This window comes from Macrotis lagotis, chromosome 1, assembly GCF_037893015.1.
Source record: "Macrotis lagotis isolate mMagLag1 chromosome 1, bilby.v1.9.chrom.fasta, whole genome shotgun sequence".
In the NCBI taxonomy this organism is placed as follows: domain Eukaryota; kingdom Metazoa; phylum Chordata; class Mammalia; order Peramelemorphia; family Peramelidae; genus Macrotis; species Macrotis lagotis.
This window is the reverse complement of record NC_133658.1, coordinates 814813584-814835693: the sequence shown is the minus strand read 5'-3', so window position 1 is coordinate 814835693 and position 22110 is coordinate 814813584. Positions and strand designations below refer to the sequence as shown.

Sequence of the window (22110 nt, the reverse complement as noted above, 5' to 3'; positions counted from 1 at the left end):
AAGAATAGTCAGCTTGGGCCCAAACCCCTAAATTGGAGGTCCTCAGGAGGAACTCATCAATGGAAAAAGGGGAGTTGGAAAGGTAGAGCAATGTTACAATGTGAGAAAGCTATAGGAAAGGCAGTCATGGTGGCAAAGTCTAAGAGGGTCAGAAGCAATTCTACCCTTCAAATCTTTCCCATTAACACATGGGAATATAGTAACTATATTAGTACCTACAGTACTTATAATGGTGTGATGTGTGTGTGTGTGTGTGTGTGTGTGTGTGTGTGCGCGCTATAGAATGCTAGCAAATGCAGATTACAGACAGAGAGAAAAAAGAATAAGAATGAGGGAGTATGATGGTATTCTTGTTACCTTTTGACATGATTCATACTCATTGGGGTTCAAAACAGAGAGGAATCATAGAAGAGTAGAAAATTATGTTAGATACTAATCTCTAGCAGAAATTTTTTTATATTTCTCACCCAAATATAAGGTTGGAAAAAGAAAAACCTGATCTTATCCTGAAGGCACAGCTGGATATATATTAATAAAAACTAAAGAACTTCCAGGTTGCCCTTAGTAGGAAGAGATTATGGCTTAATTGACAGAAGCTGATTATTTAAGAGATAAACTCAAATATGTCTCATTCTTCTTGGGCTAACTTCTCCCATACAATTTTAATCCATTGAATCCTATCTATCATCCTCTGAACCCTGTGAAATCTATTCTTTATAAATTTGAAGTGCATGTAGAATTATGTTCTGCTTTCCTCTTCTGTAAAAGAAATTCCAAGTTGAAGTGGCCACTTGAACTTCAAAATTCACTTGAATGACTCCAACAATCAATTATTCTTTCTGTTTTTATTTTGATCCAGAATAGAACTTTCCCCTTGTTGATTCTTCTGCTTTTTAAAAGATCAAATTATCATTATGATAAGACAAAACATTGACTTTGGGCAGAGAAAAAGACTCCAGAAGATATCAGGTTAATATTACATCAATATTACATCATGCCAGAGAGCTAGGAAATAAATGGTTAAGAAATGTGAATAGGCAGCTCTTAAGAAATAAATAAAATTTTATTCAAGCCTATGAAATCATGCTTGACAGTTATTAATAATAACAAAATAAAAAATTTAAACTAAAGAAACTCTGCAATTCTTATATCATATCCATTATATTGACAAGAAATGAAATAACTGTTGTTGGAGGAAATGTGGGAAGAGAGGTACAACTGTGACTAGGAACAGGACCAGTCATTCTGGAAAATATTTCTGGCCTCTACTTTGCACTACTTATACTAGTGACTTCTCTCTGTTAATGATTTTCTATTTATGTTGGATATAAATGGTTTGTACATCTTTGATGGCTTGTTGTCCTCCCCATTAGATTGTGAGGGCAGGGATTGTTTTGTGTTTTTGTGTTTCAGTAGTGTTTCAGTAGTTAGCACAGTGTCTATAATACAGGAGGTGTTTAATAAATGCTTATTGACTTACTGTTGTTCATGAGAAGTCTGACATGACTAAGTTGATTGAATAGCAACAGAAAAAAAGTAAGAAAAGAAACAATAAAACATATTCTCAGTAAACTTGGGTCCTATATTCCCATAAATACATATATCATCGAGAAGAGAACACAAATAAAGGGCACAAATAGAAAGGCGCACTCTTGGAGAATACCTGTGGCCAGAATGTATATATGAAGGGGATGACTTCAAGGAAAGCATACAGAGGGATTACTCAAACCTAATGCTTCAGGACTGCAAAGCTGATGATATCCTTGAAATGATTCCATTGACTTTGGTTTCCTGGCCTTTGCAGCTATCAGGTTGGTAGCTTTTGGAAGCTGTTTTACAGGACATTGTCAGAAGTTTTTACACTTATTCTAAACTGCTGTTCTGTTGGATTTTATTCTGCTTGTCTCTGCTCTGCTGTTGACTCAGATAAAATCCTTGATTAGGATATGGCTAATGCTATTTTAGAAAAACTGTGCACAAGGGTCCAGAAGAAGGACTGTTACTCCCTTTTGCTCTCTGAGTGTCTTGCCTCTCATAGCTCTCCCATTCCTATTTATAATTAGATCCAGTAACATTGTCTTCCTTACTATTCTGAGTTGACACATCATCTCCTGACTTGATCTCTGGACATTTTCATTGGCTATCCCCTGTGCTTGGGGATGCTTTCCCTCCTCAACTCTTCTTCCTACCTTCTAGAATTCCTTCTAACCCTACTTAAAATCCAGTCTTCTTCAGGCAACCTTTCTCAGTCAATATTCCATTGCCTTTCCATTATTGATCATCTCCAATAAATCCTGTGTAATATCTTGTTTACATAAAATTGCTTGCATTTAGCTTCCTTTGTTAGACTGTGAGCTCTTTGAGAGCTTGGACTGTTTTTTTTGAACCTTATTTTATATTCCTTAAAACAGAACTTTGCAGAATACTGGCACAAGGTAAGCATTTAATAAATCTAAGTAAATGTTTTATTCATGGTTGTTATTTAATAATAAAAATAATAATTCTATTAATGATAAAAAATAAAAATCTGAATTTTTTGACCTTCAATCTTGTATATTTTTTTATTTGTAAACTATTTATATAAAAATTGTTTCAAATTTAGAATATTTCAAAATTTAACTGTCATGGATGAAAAAAATACATCACAAAGATACAGAGCTCCAAATATATAAGAAGTGCTTTTTTATCTACACTTATTAAATTATGATATTCATTTTTTAAGTCTGTACATCAATGCATTTGGAATCAATGGTGCATATAGAAGGTCTGGTCTTGAATTTAAAAGTCACTCTTTTATCACAGTTGTGATTAAACTGTTACATGTTTTGAAGAGAACAGTGACATCTGAGGTGAAGGCCTAACTTGGGTGTAAATTAGATTTAAATGAGGCAGAATAACACAAAGTTATCAGTTTCACTCTTTCTTCCAGAATCACTGAAGTCCAGTGGTACAAAAAAAGTCAGGATGACTGTTGATAGCTGAGGATATACTTTTCAATAAAGGAGGAGATGGTAGGGAATAATATCAGAGGGATGAGGAGAAAGAAGAGGGTATTTTTGGGGAATGGGATTAACTTTTCTGTTAACTAAGTAAAGATTTGCAATTCTTTTGAGCCTCATGGAGTTTGATAATGCAAATTTATGCAAGATTTCCCAATTTTTTCCTTCAACAGAGTGGCTGAGTGGATAGGAAAACTATTAAATTAGGGTTTGAAAAGTTGGGAAAAGACAGATGATGTATATTTAAAAAAATTGTGAAAGATAATATTGCTTTTAGTAGTTTTCCCTTATAGAAAAGGCCTGCAAATTTGGGATATTTTTCTTTCTTTTTGTAAAAGAAAAATGCATAACACCTTTAAGTCAATTTTTAGACATTTTACTGGAGATAACCAGCTAATGTATATATGGAGAAAATGTTGGCATATGTAATTTGGTAAAGTTTTTGGAATGTTTTTGTTATGGTATCATCTGACAAATAAAAATACTTCTTGGGGTTACTCTCTACCTGATCAGGAGCTTGTCATTCTTGCATTTTAAGCCATAGTCTCCAAATCCAACTTCCTTCTTCAGACATCAGCTTCTTAATAATCTTTTCATTTCCAAAGAAACTTAAAACTTTTTGATTTCTAGTTTCATGTTCTTGCCATCAAATTAACCAAAACCAAGGAAACTAAGAAAACAGTCTTTCTCTTTGAAGGTACTGCCAGTTGTTAAACCAGATTCAATTTCTAAAATAAAATAAAAATAGATAAATGATAGGGTAACATCATAATTAAATTAAGGGAACAGGTAAAAATTAAGCTGTCAGAGCTATGGATAAAGGAAGAGTTTATGACTAAGCAAGATTTCAAGATCACAGGTAGTAAAATGCATAATTTTGATTTCATGAAATTAAAAAAAAACATTTGCACAAAAGATCTAATGCAGCCAAAATTAGAAAAAAACAAACAGGAAACTTAGAGAATTTTTATAGCAAGTATTTCTGATAAAGGCAACATTTTTCAACTACATAGAAAACTTAGTAAAATGTGTAAAAATAAGTATCATTTACCAATTGATCAAATGATATGAATATAGAAGAAATGAAAACTATTAATAATCACATGAAAAAATTCTCCAAATCACTGATGAATAGAGAATTGCAAATGAAAATAATTGAGATATCACTTCATACATATTATATTGAATAACATGACAGAATAGAAAAATAAAAAAATCTGATGAAGATGTGGAAAAATGGGGACATTAAGGCACTGTTGATATAGTGATGTGTGAACTAGTCTACGCATTGTAGAAAACAATCTGAAGTTATGCCCCAAGTCTATAAAACTGTGTACAACCTTTAAACCAGCAATAATACTACTAGGTCTGTTTTACAAAGAGATCAAAGAAAAGGGGAAATGACCCTTTTTTATAAAAAAAATACATTTCATAGATCTTTTTTTTTTGTGATTGCCAAGAATTGAAACCAAGGTGATGCACATCACTTGAGACAAGCAAAATGGTTTTAGAAAAACTTGGAAAATCTTATATGAACTTATGCAAATTGAAGTGAGCAGAACCAGGAGAATATTGTACACTGTAAGAGCAATATTCTAAGAATGATCCAACTGTGTTCAAGACAATGATTCAAAACTATTCCAAAGGACCCATGATGCAAAATGCTAACTGTAGAGATAGATGAGCTCTGAGTACACATTGAAATATACTTTTTTAAACATTAATTTTCTTGGTTTTTTGTATTTTCTTTGAAACATGGCTAATATGGAAATTGTTTTACATGTCTTTGCATAATTCACACATATATAATTTATATATATATATGTATATAGTTTGCTTTCTCAAAAGTGAAAAAGGGCTTGGGAGGGAGGAAGAGAATATGGAACTTAAAAATTTTTAAGTGAATGGTTAAAAATTTTTAAATGCAATTGAAAAATATTTCACAAGTTAAAAGACAGTTTAAATAATAAAAGTTTTAAATCTTTAAATAATAAAATTGAAGCATATTAGGTCTAAGGTTAAATCTCCAGAAGAGGTGGAAATAGAAATTTATACTACAACAACTATTTTAATCAACTATTAAAGCTTATCAGTGAAAAAGAATCAAAATTCTCTACAGAAAAAATTTAAAAAATGATTCATTTTCCTTATGGGAATGCTCTGAAAATAAATTTCTGTTTGTATAAATAAATATTTAATAAAACTCATATCAGACTTTACTACTTCTTTGGTTATACAATTAAAAACAATGTAACATTTAATTAAAAGATAGTGATATGTAAGAGCAAAGTAATAATGACCAAAGAGTCTAGGGATCTGCATTGAACCTCCTTCTGAAAATTCTTTTTTACATTTTTGGAATTAAAGTTGGGTTATAAAGTTTCTCTCTTTGTTCCTTTTCTCCTCCTCCCCTTAAAAAATGCAAAGTGATTTCATATCCTTACAACTCTAGAAATCATGATTGTTAGAATTAGAAGAGATTTAGAAGTAATCAAACTTAGTTCTAATCAAAATTATACTTTAGATGCATAAAATGTCTAAATTCTCTAACATTTTCCCCCTGTAGCTTTTGGTTATAGACTTTCTGTTAATTGGAATTAGAAATAGGAAAACAAGAATAGGATAATCAGGGAATAAAATGGAGGTACTTTTTAAAAAAGTGAATTTACATTTTAAGAATTAAAGACCTTTTGGTAGTAAAAACTGGGAAAAATTTGTTAGTCTCTAGGTTGTGGTTCAAAAACATCTAATTCCAATCTTCTGCCCTTCCTTCCTCCCTCCCTCCCTTCCTTTTTAAAAAAAATGTATTAATGAATGTTTATTTAATGTTTGTGATTAAGTAATCACACATACACATATGTTTTCAGAAAAAAAGGTATGTTATAGTGAGTGATTTATTTCACAGCTTCTGTGGCTGATAGCAGGTTTTTCTTGAAAATTTAAAAATATCTTATTCCAGCTATAATTTGCAGGGACATTTTATATAACCCCTCTGTCATAATAGTTCAATTCCATCCAAGCATCTCAATTCCAAATATGAGGTCAGTGCCAGCACCTTAAAACCAGTACATATATTTTGCTGGTTTATGAAAAAAAAGTTTTCCTGCATTGAGAAAAAAATTGTGGCTGCAGAAATCTCCAGTCATCTAGTCTTGATCATGAAGACAAAGCTGTGAAGAGTTTTAGATTGCCTATCCATGATGCTTTCCCATCCAGATAATCTTCTTTATTTTGTGCTATACCTATATGAAATCCATGAATGTTTGTTGATCCAGTAAGGTAAAAATCTACTGATAATATTTTCATTATTTATTTCTGATAATGGCTAATTATATAACATTCCATGACCAAAAGACTGGGAAAATTAATTTTGTTCTGAGTTGTTTATTAAACAAAATTTCAAAATTGAACAATGGATTTCATATTAATTTTCAATAAAACATATTTTTCTTAGCAAGAAAGAATTTAGAAAATAAATTACTGTTTCTTGCAAGATATGATTTGAATGTGTTCAAACAAATTGCAAATGCTATTATTCTTATTTTTTAGAAAGACTTTACTTATTTTGACTTTAAAAATTTTCCCCCAATCTTGATTCCCTCCTCCAACCCACCACAGAAAGCAGTCTGTTAGCCTTTACCTTGTTTCCATGGTATACATTTATCTAAGCTGAATGTGATGAAAGAAAAATCACATCCTTAAGGAAGAAAAATAAAGTATAAGAGAGAACAAAATTATATAATAAGATAACATCCCCCCCAAATTAAAGATAATAGTTTTGGGTCTTTGTTCAAACTCCACAATTCTTTCTCTGGATACAGTTGTTATTCTCTATCACAGGTGCCCCCAAATTGTCCCTGATTGTTGTACTGATGGAATGAGTTAAGTCCATCAAGGTTGAACATCACCCCCATGTTGCTGTTAGGGTGTACAATGTTTTTTTTCTAGTTCTGCTCATTTTGCTCAGCATCAGTTCATGCAAATCCTTCCAGGCTTCCCTGAATTCCCATCCCTCCTGGTTTTGATTAGAACAATAGTGTTCTAGGGTGGCTAGGTGGCACAGTGGATAGAGGACTGGCTTTGGAGTCAGGAGTATCTGAGTTCAAATGTGGCCTCAGACACTTAATAATTACCTAGCTGCAAGCCACTTAACGCCATTGCTTTGCAAAAAAATCCTAAAAAAAAACCTAATAGTGTTCCTTCCATATACCATAATTTGTTAAGCCTTTCCCCAATTGAAGGACATTTACTTAATTTCCAATTCTTTACCACCACAAACAGCTGCCATAAATATTTTTTGTACAAGTTATGTTTTTAACCCTTTTTCATAATCTCTTTAGGGACAGACCCAGTAGTGATATTGCTGGATCAAAGGGTATGCACATTTTTGTTGCCCTTTGGATGACATTCCAAATTGCTCTCCAGAAAGATTGGATGTGTTCACAGCTCCACCAACAATGTATTAGTGTCCCAGATTTCCTACATCCCTTCCAACATTGATCACTGTCCTTTCTGGTCATATTGGCCAGTCTGGGAGGTGTGAGGTGGTACCTCAGAGATGCTTTAATTTGCATTTCTCTAATTAGTAGTGATTTAGAGCAATTTTTCATATGACTATGGATCACTTTGATTTCCTCATCTGTTAATTGCTTTAGCCCATCCTTTGACCATTTGTCACTTGGGGAATGGCTTGTGTTTTTGAAACTTTGACTCAGTTCTCTGTATATTTTAGAAATGAGTCCTTTGTCAGAAATACTAGTTGTAAAAATTGTTCCCCAATTTACTACATTTCTTTTGATCTTGGTTACAGTGATTTTTGTCTGTGCAAAAGCTTTTTAATTTTATGTAATCAAAAAATGTAGTTTGTTTTTAATGATGTTCTCCATCTCTTTCATGGTCATAAACTACTTCCCTTTCCATAGATCTGACAGGTAAACTACTCCTTGACCTTCTAGTTTGTTTATGATATTTTTATGTTTAAATCCTGTATCCATTTGGATCTTATCTTGGCATAGAGTGTGATCTAAGTTTCTTCTAATCTAATTTCATCTAATCTAAGTTTCTTCCATACTAACTTCCAATTTTCCCAAGAGTTTTTATTGAAGAGAGCATTTTTATCCCAATAGCTGCACTCTTTGTGTTTATCAAACAGAAGATTACTATAATCATTTCTTGTTATTGCACTTAGTCTATTCCACTGATCCACCACTCTGTCTTAGCCAATACCAGACAGTTTTGATGATTGATATTTTATAATATAATTTTAGACCTTCTTTTGCAATTTTTTTCATTGACTCCCTGTAAATTCTTGACTTTTTATTTCTTTATATGAATTTACTTTTTATTTCTCTATATGAATATGCTTACAACTTTTTCTAACTCATAAAAGTATTTTTTTTTGTAATTTTGATTGGTAGGGCACTAAACAAGTAGTTTAATTTTGGTAGAATTGTCATTTTTTATTATATTAGCTGGGCCTATCCATGAGCAGTTGATGTTTGCCCAGTTATTTAAATCTGATTTTATTTGTGTGAGAAGTGTTTTTTAATTGTTTTCAAAACGTCTTTGAGTCTACCTTGGCAGATAGACTCCCAGGTATTTTATATTGTTTGAGGTCACTTTGAATGGGAGTTCTCTTTGTAGCTCTTTCTGGTGTATCTTGCTTGTCATATTTAGAAATGTTGAGGGTTTATGAGCGTTTATTTTATATCCTGGGACTTTGCTAAAGTAACTAATTATTTCTAGTGATTTTTTAGATGATTTTTGGGGATTTTCTAGGTATACCATCATGTCATCTGCAAAGAGTGAGAGTTTTGTCTCTTCCTTCCCAATTCTAATTCCTTCAGTTTCTCTATCTTCTTTTATTGCTGAAGCTAACATTTCTAATACAATGTTGAATGGTCATGGTGATTAATGGGAATCCTTGTTTCACCCCTGATCTTATTAGGATTGTCTCCAGCCTATCCTATTGCATATAATGCTTGTTGATCATTTCAGATATATATTGCTTATTATTCTAAGGAACAATCCATTTATTCCTACACTCTCTATTGTTTTTAGTAGGAATGGGTGCTGTATTTTTTCAAAAACTTTTTCAACTTCTATTAATATAATCATATGATTTGTGATAGGTTCGTTATTGACATAATTAATTATACTAACAGTTTTCCTAATATTGAACCAACCCTGCATTCCTGGGATAAATTCTACTTGATCATAATGTATTTTCCTAGTGATAATTTGTTGTGATCATTTTGCTAAGATTTTATTGAAGACTTTTGCATCTACATGCATCAGGGAAATAGGTCTATCGTTTTCTTTCTCTGTTTTTAACTCTTCCTGGTTTAGGTATCAGCATCATATTGGTGTCATAGAAAGAGTTAGGCAGAGTTCCATCTTCACCAATTTTTCCAAACAGTTTATATAGAATTGGAACCAGTTCCTAAATGTTTGATAGAATTCACTTGTGAATCCCTCTGGCCCTGGAGATTTTTGTTTAGGGAGTGCAATAATGACTTGTTGAATTTATTTTTTCTGAGATAAGGTGGTTTAGGTATTTTTCTTTTTTATTTAACCTTAGATTTTGTAAATATTTGCCCATTTCACTTAGATTGTAAAAGTTATTTGCATAGAGTTGGGCAAAATTTCCTCCTCATTGGTGGTAAGTTTACCTTTTTCATTTATGATACTAGCAATTGTTTTCTTCTTTCTTTTTTAAAATCAAATTGACTAGAAGTTTATTAATTTTATTGTTTTTTTCATAAAATCAACTCTTGGTTCTATTTATTAGTTCAATAATTTTCTTGCTTTTGATTTTATTAGTTTCTCCTGTAATTTTTAGACTTTCTAATTTGGTATTTAATTGGGGATTTTTAATTTGTTCTTTCTATAATTTTTAGTTGCATATTTCCATATTTAGTTGCATTGATTTCCTCTTTCTCTAATTTATCCATGTAAGTATTTAAAGATATAATATATCCCCTGACAGCAACCTTGAGTGAATCTCATAGGTTTTTGTATGTTGTTGCATTATTGTCATTATCTAGGATGAAATAATTAATTTTTCTATAATTTGTTGTTGGATCCACTCATTTTTAAAAATGAGGTTATTTAGTTTCCAATTTCTTCTGGGTCTATATCTCTGTGACCCAATATTGCATATGATTTTTATTGCATTATGATCTGAAAAAAGATGTAATCACTTTTTTGCCTTTCTACAATTGATCATTAGGTTTTTATGCTCTAGTATATGGCCAATTTTTGTGTAAGTGCCTTGTACTGCAGAAAAAAAAGTATATTCCTATTGCCATTCAATTTCTTCCATAAGTCTATCATATCTAGGTTTTCTAACAATCTATTTACCTCCTTAACTTTCTTCTTGTCTATTTTATGTTTAAATTTATCTAAATCTGAGAGTGGGAGGTTGACTTCTCCCAATAGTAGAGTTTTGCTGACTATGACTTCCTGTAGCTCTTTCAAATTCTCTAAAACTTTGAATGCTATACCATTGAGTGCATACATATTCAGTATTGAAATTACTTTATTGTCTGTGGTACCTTGCTTATCTCTTTTAACACTATCTATTTTTGTAGCTGCTTTGTCTGAGATAAGGATTGCTACCCCTGCTTTTTTCACTTTATCTGAAGCAAAATATATTTTGCTCCAACCTTTTATCTTTACTCTCTATATGTCTCTGCTTCAAATGAGTTTCTTGTAAGCCACATATTGTGGGATTCTTGTTTTTAATCCACTCTGCTATTAGCTTGCATTTTAAGAGAGAGTTCATCCTATTCGCATTCAAAGTTATATTTACTAACTCTTTATTTCCCTCCATGGTATCTTCCCACTGTTTGTATTCCCCCCACCCTTTTTCCCCCTTTATCCATATTCCCCAGTATTTTGTTTCTTAATACTACCACCTTCAGTATGTTTGCCCTCCTATATCAATCCCCCTCCCCTATTCTTTCCCATTTCCCTTTTCCCCTTCTTCCTTCCCTTCCTTCTGTTAGTTCCCCTTTTTCTCCTCCTCCCCATCTCTCCCTTCCCCTTTCCCCCTTTTATTGCTTGAAAGGTAAGATAAGTTTTTTTACTTAACTGAGGGTATATGTAAGTTAACTTTAAGCAAAATCTTCTTCCCCTTTATTACAATAGATCTTTTGTACTTCTTAATACAATGAGATTTACCCCATTCACTCTCCTCCATTCTCCTGTCTCCTTACTGTCCTCCTTTTATAAGGAGGTATTGTTTTTAAATCATTCTATCCGAGTCACAGAAAAGTCATGAGTGTCCATCACTTCTGGCTAAGTATATTCTCTCTATTATAGTTATAATTCTTGAGATTTATTAGAGAGTCTTTCTCCCAGGTAGGGATATAGCCAGTTTTATCTTACTGGATGGTAGTCTCATGGATAAGTCATGAGTGTCCATCACTTCTGGCTAAGAATATTCTCTCTAATAGAGTTACAATTCTCAGGAGTTATGAGAGTTTTTCTTCCAGGTGGGGATATAGCCAGTTTCATCTTATTGGATAGCAGTATTTTTTTCTTTATCCCCTCCCCCCCTTTTTTCCCCTTTTCACGTGTCTCTTGAACTTCCTGTTTGATGTCCACATTTTCTATTTAGCTCAGGTCTTTTCATCAGGAAATGTTGGAAGTCTCCCATTTTGTTAAATGTCCTTCTTTTCCCCCTAGAAGAAAAGGCTCACCTTTGCCAGGTAGTGGATTCTTGGCTGCATTCCAAGATCCCTTGCTCCTCAGATTATCTCATTCCAGGCTCTTCAATCCCTCAATGTTGATGTAGCCAGTTCCTATATCATCTTTACTGTGGCTCCTTGGTATCTAAATTGTTTCTTTCTGACTGCTTGTAGGATTTTCTCTTTTGTCTGATAAGCTAACATTATCTGATAAGATAACATTTCTTGGTGTTTTCATTTTAGGATCTCTTTCCAGAGTGGATTGAAGTATTCTTTCAATAACTATTTTGCCCTCTGGTTCCAAGATAATAAGGGCAGTTTTCCATCACTAAATCTTGTAATATTAAGTCCAGGCTCTTTTATTCCTCTTCAATGTTTTCATGAAGGTCTATAATTCTCAAGTTGTCCCTTCTTAATCTATTCTTGAGGTCACTGGTTTTGCTGATGAGGTATTTTACATTTTCTTCTATTTTTTCAATTTTTTGATTTTGTTTAACAGACTCTTGCTTTCTCATGAAGTCATTAGTTTCCACAGATTCTGTTCTTTATTATTTTAGAGAACAATTTTCTTCATTTACCTTTTGCAACTCCTTTTTGTATTAGTCAATTTTATTTTATTTTATTTTATTTTATTTTTTTGCAAGGCAAATGGTTAAGTGGCTTGCCCAATGCCACACAGCTAGTTAATTATTAAGTGTCTGAGGCTGGATTTGAACCCAGGAACTCCTGACTCCAGGGCCAGTGTTCTATCTACTGTGCAACCTAGCACCCTGGTCAATTTTATTTTTGCAAGAGTTTTCCTTTTGACCAATTGAGGTTTTGAGAAAATTATTTTCTTTTTGCATTTGTCCAATTGTGTTTTCCAAGGATTTGTTTTCTTGTTGCAAGGTGTTAATTTTCTCTCCCAAATTTTCCAATTGATTTTTAAACTTCCTGATTTCCTCAAGGAAGTTTTTGTGTGCTGGAGACCAGATCATATTCTCCTTAGAGGTTATAGTTCTGAATTTTTCTATGGACCCTCTTTTCTACTGGCCTTTCTTCATTTTCCTAAGACCTTAGGTTGGTGAGGGTCTGGTTCACAGAGGTTTGGTGTTGAGATCCCTCAAGGCTTTACTCACTGGGTTTAGTAACTCCAAGTGAGCAGGCCAATGGGGGTGTTGGTTGCTTTCTCTGGAGTGTTTCTGACCTTGATTTGAGGCCCTTTCCCTTGGCCTGGAGGGCGTGGTTGAAGCTGATGAATACTTTTATCTTTGAACAATGATAGGCTTTGCCCTAGGCAAAGGTCATTACTTTCCCTATGCACAACCCAGGGAGCTTTGGTACTCACACCTGAGCCTGGGGCAGAGATGGGCTGTAATTGTGTTTGTTCTGGGGAGAGGCTTCAGCTGAAAGGAAGATATAGACTCTAGTTCCTCCAGACCAGAGGAGGCTAGGTATTTGATATCCTTGTCTCTCCTCTACTGGAACTTACCCTCCAGTCCTGCCAGCAAGCTCCAGACCATCAGTGCCACCTAATGACTCTGCTCCCTACTTGGCCCATGCCCCCACAGACAATCAGACCAGTCTTGCTCTCAGGTACTAGCCCCACTGCTGATCAGGCTAGTCCTGCTCTCAGGCTCTCACCTTGTCCAGTGCTCCAGGCAGAGCCCGCACTCTACCTGGGCTCACTCATGATCCCAGAAGACAACCTTGAGGTAGATGTTCTCCTTGCTTGTCTTTCTGGGTTTTATAGATTGGATTTCTGTTAAGAGGTTTGTTTCATATTTTATATGAGGGAAGATCAGGAAACTTAAGCAGTGTGCCTGTCTTCTCTCTGCCATCTTGGCCAGAAGTCCCAAATGCTACTATTCTTGAAAGATAACAAAGCTCTTTCTATTACTCTTCTTTAATCTTTTAAGTAGTAAAGTACCATCTAGCTTATATATTTCAGCCTATTCATGAAATAAACTTTACAGTAGCTGTCCAGTTGTTTTATGTAATTTTACAGGGAATTTTCTAGCAAAATTTCGTGACTAGTTTGAAGAATGACAAAGCCATAAAAAATTTCTATTTTGTTCCAGAGGAGAATGGAAAAGTCACCCCCCCCCATACTTAATGGTGGTTAAAGGGAAAAACAAAAATTCATTTAGGGAACTAGGGAGAATGCACATTTAATAAGTTTCTATTATATGGCAGGAATTATGCTAATCAGGAGGGATAAAAATAAAAGCAAAAGATAAAAATGGGGGTAAACAATGCCCAAAGGGAACTAAAAATCAGGTGGGATGGAGGAAGTAGTATTGAAGATACTTGGTGTCTGGACATGCCAGAAGTCCAGAAAGTTAGAGACACAGCAAGGAGGAGAATAAAAAAGAGCCAATATAGCTTGCTCCATAAAAAGACTTCAAGAGGAACTCATCTGTGGGAGAGGTGTGGGGGAGTGAAGCATGGATAACTCTTTTGAAGGGATATTTCATAGTGATCAAGGTTACAGAGGTGATATGTGTCCTGAGTGAAATTCTAGGTGGAGATAGCAGTAAATGCCTGTCTGTGAAGTCTAGAAAGCCAGGAATAGGTCCAGAAGCTTGAGGTCGAAGTACAATGCTGCCTTCATGGTTGTCCATTATGTTATTTTAGCTTTTTAATCCAGTTTCTTCAAATGTAACATGGTGATGTTTGCCCTTCACTATCAAGGAAGATCATGACCTGAGGCAGGTGCTGCCATGACACACACACATGAATTGGATTTAAGTGACGGGGGACTGCTAAGTCACTGGTCTTATTTTCTCCTCCAGAGCAATATGGATCCAGTGGCCAGATATGAATATGTCAGTCCTTTGAATTATTATTATCTTCTTGTCATGTGTCAAGTAGAATATTGACCTTATCTAAGCATTCCAAGATGGAACAATTTTTCATGGTTTTCATAGATCTTCTTTCTCCATATCAATAAAACTTTTAGCCCTAAAAATTCTTTAATTCTGTACAAATTTGATTTGTACATCATATCATTTTGGCCTTTCTGAGTTTTATCTCAATGAATAGCTATATCTTTGTTTTCAAGTATTATTGAATGATTTCAGGTTCCACTTCAACAAATTCAGAATTATCTTCCAAACACGAAAATTGAGCCAATTGAATGCAAAGGGCTATGAACTATCTGAATTTACCATGTCCAAAATTACCAGAGCATAAAGATATTACCAGAGCATAAAGATACATGGTACCTCAATGGTTTCTCTCTCCTTTCATTTCTTAGATGATTTAATGAATATTTTGAACTGTATGTCTCATAGACATTTCACAAACAATTTGTCCAAAATTGAACCTATTATCTTCCTGCTAAAATCCTCTCCCTCTCTGAACTTTACTGTTTCTGTCAAGTACCACCATTCTTCCAAATCACTCAGTCTTGCAACATCAGAGTCATCTTCAACTTCTCTCTCACTTACTCTAAATATCCATCAAACTCACTTAGATTTCCCAATTCCATCTCTATTCCATAACTTGCATCCATGCAGTATCTATTTATATAACTATCACCCTAGGTCAGACACTTATCACATCTTGTCTGGATTATACCATGTCTTTTAATGGTCCTCCTGCTTCCATCCTCTTCATTCTATCCTTTATAGAGTTGCCAAAGTGAAATTCCTAAAGTTCTTTAATTGTAGTGCTCCCTTTATCAATAAGGTCCAATGGTTCCTATTTGCCTCTAAGATACCATGTAAACTAGTTTGTCATTCAAAGACCTTTACAACCTGACTTCAAGTTATCTTTCCAGTCTTATTATTTCTGGTGCACTTTCTGGTTCAGCCAAATTGTCTTTCTTGTCATTCTTCATATATGATATATGGAATTGTTATTAGAATCTGATATGAAGTACACATAAAGCACTTATAAATCTTAGAGTGGTAATAACAGCTATCTTTGTTATTGTTGTTATTATTCATAGTTTACCTTTGATATAAATGTGGGGTGTGACCTTGGGCAAGAGGCTTGTTTATTCTAGATAGCACTCTAATTGGTGAAGAGAAGTCACCAATCTGCCTAGGTAATAGGAACTCTTACTTGGGGCCACCCTAACACAAGTAAAATACAGGTTCAATCCCTGTCTCTATCTGATGATGTCTATGATGATGATGATGTTTATTCTTTTTCTGTGCCTTTGTACCCCCTCACTCCCAATTCCTCTGCTTCTTAGAAACCCTCATTATTTTAAGAGTTTCGTTCAAATGATATTTTTTTCCATGACATCTTTCTCAGTGCCCCAAATTGCTAGTGTCTTCCTCCTTTCCTTTTATATTTATTTTTATATATTTCATTTATATTTCATATATATTTTTATCTATCCTTGTGTTCTTGCAATCTCCCCCTAAAGAAGTAATATAGGGTTGAATATAGGGTTAGTTTATTTTTGTCTTTGAATATCTAGCATCTAACATACTGCTTGGCTTATAGGAAGCATTTGATGTGATTTTTATGGAATGATTTATGAGGAAATAGATTAATGGAGCATTAATAATTTTTGTCATTTTTATTCTTTTGATTTAAAAAAAAGAACTACCAAACATCTTGCAATGGATTGATCACTGTATTTAAAGTGGAAAGACCTGTATTTGAATCTTAGTCCTGCCATTCATAGTTCCTTCATTTCCTTGAAAATAAGCAGAGATCTGGCTTCAATTTGATGAGCTTGTTTGCACGAAAATTTTTGTTCCCCTCTCTCTATGGAGGGTGGAAGTGTTCATAAGTACATCTTTCAGAAGACATAAAGAAACTCCTAAGTTTGTCTCAGTGACTGAGTTGTCTTAAGATGAATTTGTTGGCTTTAGATACTCTTCATAGGCATGCATTTTAGTCATTGAAACCTTCCACAAGAAAAATGGATTGGCTCAAACTGGGGAAGTTGACCTTTTTTGGTAGAAGTGACCTCTTGAGCTGGCCTATGTATATGAGCCAATTTGCACCTTAACCCATTTTTCTTTTCTTCTTTTTCTTTTTCCCTCCCACATTTCAGAGACAGGGAAGCAAGGACTAGGGGCAGAGGATTTTTTTTCTCTACAACATAATATCAAAAACTATTAATTGTTGCTTTGAGGAAAAAGTGTAGGGGAATTAATTGTATGTGTTCAACATTGAAGCTAGAGAAGAGGATTCATGATCACATTTTGCTATTAATTTTCCATTCTTGAATTTCTTGTGTAGAACCTTTGAAAAGGTACATAATTATTCTAGACCTCAATTTTTTTAAATGAAGAAGTTGAACTATATGACCACTGAGAATTCTTTTGAGTGCTGAATTTATCATTTCATATGACCATTGATGGTTCTAAGAAATTCTAGTTAAAATGGCATGCATTAATCCAGGAAAGACTAAGAAATAAAACCTATATAAAATAGTTTGGAAAATTATTTTGATTTTATTTTAAAAAATCACTTCAATTTAACATTCTAGAAATAGAATTATTTTTGATAGCTGCATTTTAAAAAAATCACTTCAATTTACCTTGATAGAAATAGAACTTTTCTGAATATTGATGCAAGACACAACAACTAACTCTGAAAACTTTTCTTAACTCTCTCTCAGGTTTTCTACATTGTTGAACTGAAAAACCATATTGACTCTGTCCTGAAATAACATAGACGTGACCACCCAAAGTTCATAGTACTTTTTGACCTGTATAGCTAAGTTGCTACTGCCTGTTTATATGCTGGGTTAGTGTTTCTATTTCTTGATTCTAGGTCTACTCTATTTCAAGATCGAATGCCACTTTCTCCAGGAAATCTTCCTTGTTGAAAACAATCTTTTTAGTCACTTCCTATTTTAAATAATTCACAGGATATTTATTTGTGTACATATCTTGGTACTCCCATTAGAGTTTTTCTTTTTTTTTTTAGTTTTTGCAAGTGCAAGGCAGTGGAGTTAAGTGGCTTGCCCAAGTCCACACAGCTAGGTAATTATTAAGTGTCTGAGGCCAGATTTGAACTCAGGTACTCCTGACTCCAAGGCCAGTGTTCTATCCACTGTGACACTTAGCCACCCCAGGTTTTAAACTCTTTTAAATTAGAGACTGTCTCTTACTTATTGGGCAACTAGGTGATGATGCAGTGGGTAGAGTGCCAGCCTTGAAGTCAGAAGGACCTGAGTTCAAATATGATCTCAGACAATTACTAACCTTCAGCAAGTCACTTAACCCAAAAGAGTTTCGTCCAGGATCATCTCCAGTTGTCCTGATTCATAACAGGCCACTGGACCCAGACGACTGGAGGAAAAAGTGAGACTGGTCACTTAGCACAGCATTCCCTCACTCAAATACAATTCATGTGCTTGTCATGGTATCACCTCCCTGATGTCATGGTAATCTTCAAAAATGAAGGACAAACATTATAATGTTCCTAGGACTTACTATAGTGGTTTGCATAAATTAAGTGATTATTAAATATTTTTGAATTAATTATTGAAACAGGATGACAAAATATCCATGATAGTAGCCAGTAGATAGAGTTTACCTCAGTGACAGAAAGACAATGACATATTTAACTTGATTTCATAAAAAAAGTGTCAGACCTAATATCAGATTTTCAGATCATAGTTTTCCTTAGTTCCTAAAGGTGGCAAGGAGTCATAAAAAGGGGTGCGGCAGTTTTTCAATAAATATTTACTACAAAATAAAAACTTTATATTAGATTCTGTGGGAGATATGAGGATACCATAGTATACCACAATTGGTATACTATCTAGTTAAGACCCAACTTAAGGGAGCTGGTGAAATATCATAGAAAGAGATCTAGATTTGGGGTTGGGAGAACTGGGTTTTAGTACAACTTTTACCACTAACTGTATGACATTGAACAAGGATTTTTCTTTTTTATTGGATCTTATTTTCCCATCTGTTGAATGAAAGGGTTGGACTAGATGACCTTTAATATTTCTTCTAATGTTTAATGTACATAATAAGAGCTTGCCTGCTCAAATAGATTTGACAACTGTCATTTCCATAGGACTTTGCAGCTATTGGCAAAAGAGGTGTTGGGTGGGAAGAATTTTATCATGTTCCTTCTTTGCTACTCTTACTACCAGAAAAGAATGCAGCAAATGGTTATGGAAATTAATTGAAAATACAACTTTTTGTTCACAACAGTTCAAAACCATCTAATTCTAAAATCAATCTGCACCTTTAAAAGAGATATCACCCCCATCCTCTCCAAATTTGGAAGAGAATAATGAATCAGAGAATGCATAGTTTTACCTCCAATATTCAGAAGGTATAGAGTAAGCTACCATATTTATTCAAAACTAAGACCCAACTAGAAAATAAGCTCTGGCAAGATTTTTTCAGGATATCTGTAATAAAGCCCTATCCCCCAAATAAGCCCCAGTTAAGATAATCAGTTAGACAAATGCATTTAGCACATCTGTGCAATACACAATAGACATATTGAATTATAAAGTAATAATAAAATATAACTAAATATAAATAAAAATATTATCGACATTAATACTTAAACTAAATGATAATGTAAGTTATAATTAAGTATTTGTAAACACTCAAGCAGATACCTTTGAATGAGAGGTAAACATATGGACTTAAATGTTGAATGACCAATCAGAGTATATATACAATGTAAGAATTAAGTGCACTCACTTGATAATGAACTGGCATGGTTGTGTCTAATATGAATCTTCATAATTCAGTATGTCAGTGTGTTGTAATCTATGTACTTAATACACTCACATGAAATGAAATATTTTCTGAATTTTGGAACCTGCAATTTTTTTTCACTTGTGTGGACCATCATTCTTAACTGTCATCATTTTTGTTGCCCCCCTGTCTCTTAAGTCTTCAATTAACACTTAATTTAATAGTAGATTTAAAGGGAATATTTTGACCCACAGACAAGATGAAAAAAGAAAGAATTGTTTTGTCGAGTACAAGAAAAGAATTGTGGAGAACTCACTGGGCAAGAATCTTATGGCTTTCTGTAGAGAGAAGTTGGATCTCTGAGTGGTTCAAAAATGTTGATTAGAGTATGGTAACTCAGGCAACAAGTGGAGGAGGGAAATGCTAAGAAGTGCAAGGGTGAATCAAGTTGGCAGTCATAATTTCCTGAGCTGGAAGATATCACCTGTGATATTTAAATGCTGATACTCAAGCATTTGCCCTTGCAATGGCACCACAGTTAGAAATATCTCCAGAACAATTCAAAGCTTCACAACTTCATAACTTCACAACTTTCATCAATAGGAACTGTCCAACAACAATGTTCAAGCTGGAAGATACAAAATTATTAAGCATGCACTTGCATTCAAGTCCCTTGTTGATGGTGTCAACTTTTCTAGATACCAGCTCTCTAAACATGAAGACCATGAATGAAACTGCAATGTTATGGACCCAGATCTTAACTGACAATTGATCAGAGAGGTGCATATGTCACCTGTATTTTTACAATTTTTCTGGATAGAAAGAAAGCATCACCTCTAATCATCACCAAGGATAAAATATAAGATTGAACATGTTTTAGGCATTTATGTTCTTAAAACTGAAAAAATAAGGGAAACACAAGCATCTATAAGAAAATAGATATATTTAATGCTGTCCCTTGTTTTGTGAGGTGACCAAAGAGGTCTAGTCTAGGATTCAGCTTGCAGAGAGAATAGCTCAAATAATGATTCCCACAGGGATGACTGCCTGTCTCCAAACTCTTAATATTGCAATAAATAAGTCATTCAATGATTATTTCTTCATGGAAATCAATGACCACACTGAAAATAGAATGGAGAGAAAAATAGTGTGGAAAGCAAGAGGTTGTGATTTGGGTGAAGAATTCATGGGATAAAAACCCTGGCAGCTTTGTTGCCAATGCACTACAAGCAGTCTATATGGTCAAGTAGTGATCACTTTAGCAGAGTTTTATTGCTGTCCATGAGAGAGTGGGGGCCAATGATTCTACAGGAGATGGAGCTGCAAGAAATTTAGGCCAGTATTTGGGGTTTGGAGAGTTATGATGATATTCCAGGAGAAGATGACATGACCATTTGAATAAATGTAGATTTCTTTATGTGAATAAATAAAAATTTTAGGTACATAAATAAATGTAGATTTTTGTACATGAATAAATGTGGATTGTTGTACATGAATAAATGTGGGTACATAAAAAAAGAGATATCTCCCGAAAATAGGCCCTAGTGCATCTTTTGGAGCAAAAATTAATATAAGAACTGATCCTATTTTCAGGGAAATTTGGTAGGATTATATTCTCTTGCATAGGACCTGTTATACTGGAAATAATAACAATAGCTAACATTTACATAGTACTTTTAAGATTTGCAAGATATATTATGTCATTTGATCCCCATGATGATATTATGTTAGGTATTAAAAATTGTTCCACTTTACAATAAGCATCTGGATTCAAACTCATGTCCTCCTGATTCTAGACTCAATAATCTATCTACTGTGTCACCTAACTTCCAAATTTAGACAATATTTCTTATGATGTTCCTATAATTACTCAACATTCTAGGGAGGAATTGGTTTGGAAAGGAAATTCCTAAATACAAAGGAGAATTTAATTAACAAGAAAAGCAGAACTACAGAAGTTCAAAGGAGAAAATGATGAACCAGTGTGGTTAGAGGAGGTGATTTCATGGAGCAGTGGCATTTACATTGGGTCTAGTGAAGAGGGAAGGATTTTTGTAGGCCTAGAGTAAAGAATGGTATTCTGGATGAAGGAAATAGTGTAAGCAAAGGACTAGGAGAGAGAATTTTGTCTATACCTTTTTTTCCCTTAATTTGTAAACAGTCTACCTCATTGCCTATTTTGTTCCTCATGTCCCAGAATGAAGTATAGATTTCTTTGAGTCTTTGAACTTCTCATTAGATATTTTTTTCCCAAGTTAGGCTTGTCTTTTTACCCAATTTTATCTCTCTTGCTCATAAGCTTAAAAACCTTTATTACAAATAATTTTGAAGGTTTGTTCAGAAAGAGAGAATATACTATTTCTTCACCCCCAAAAGGATTATCCTACTGAAATCTATTGTTGTTAGTGTTCTTTTATTTTCAGTCCCTATTTCATAACCTCATTTGAGGTTTTCTTGACAAAGATCCTGGAGTGGTTTGCTATTTTCTTTTCCAGCTCATTTGCATAGATGAAGAAACTAAGAACAGGATGAAAAGGCTTGCCCAGAGTCACACTACTAATAAGTATCTGAGGTCAGATTTGAACTCAGGAAGATATCTTCCTTTCTCCAGGTCCAGTATATATTATCCACTGTGCTATCTGAAGCCTAATGTAAACTATAGTTGCTACAAAAAATTATGAATTGACAAAAGACTTCTATTTTGATTTTGAAATTACAGGATCTGGATTTGGAGTTCCAGGATCAGAGTTCAAATCTTGTCACTCTAAGCTTTTGCCTGTATGATCTTGGACG

The 22110-nt window shown here is 33.9% G+C and overlaps 1 protein-coding gene across 1 annotated transcript in view; it reads left to right on the top strand.

Annotated features, from left to right (window-relative positions):
• Positions 1–22110, top strand: part of LOC141508420 (disks large homolog 2) — a 2787507-nt gene that overhangs the window by 209237 nt on the left and 2556160 nt on the right. The window lies entirely within an intron of this gene.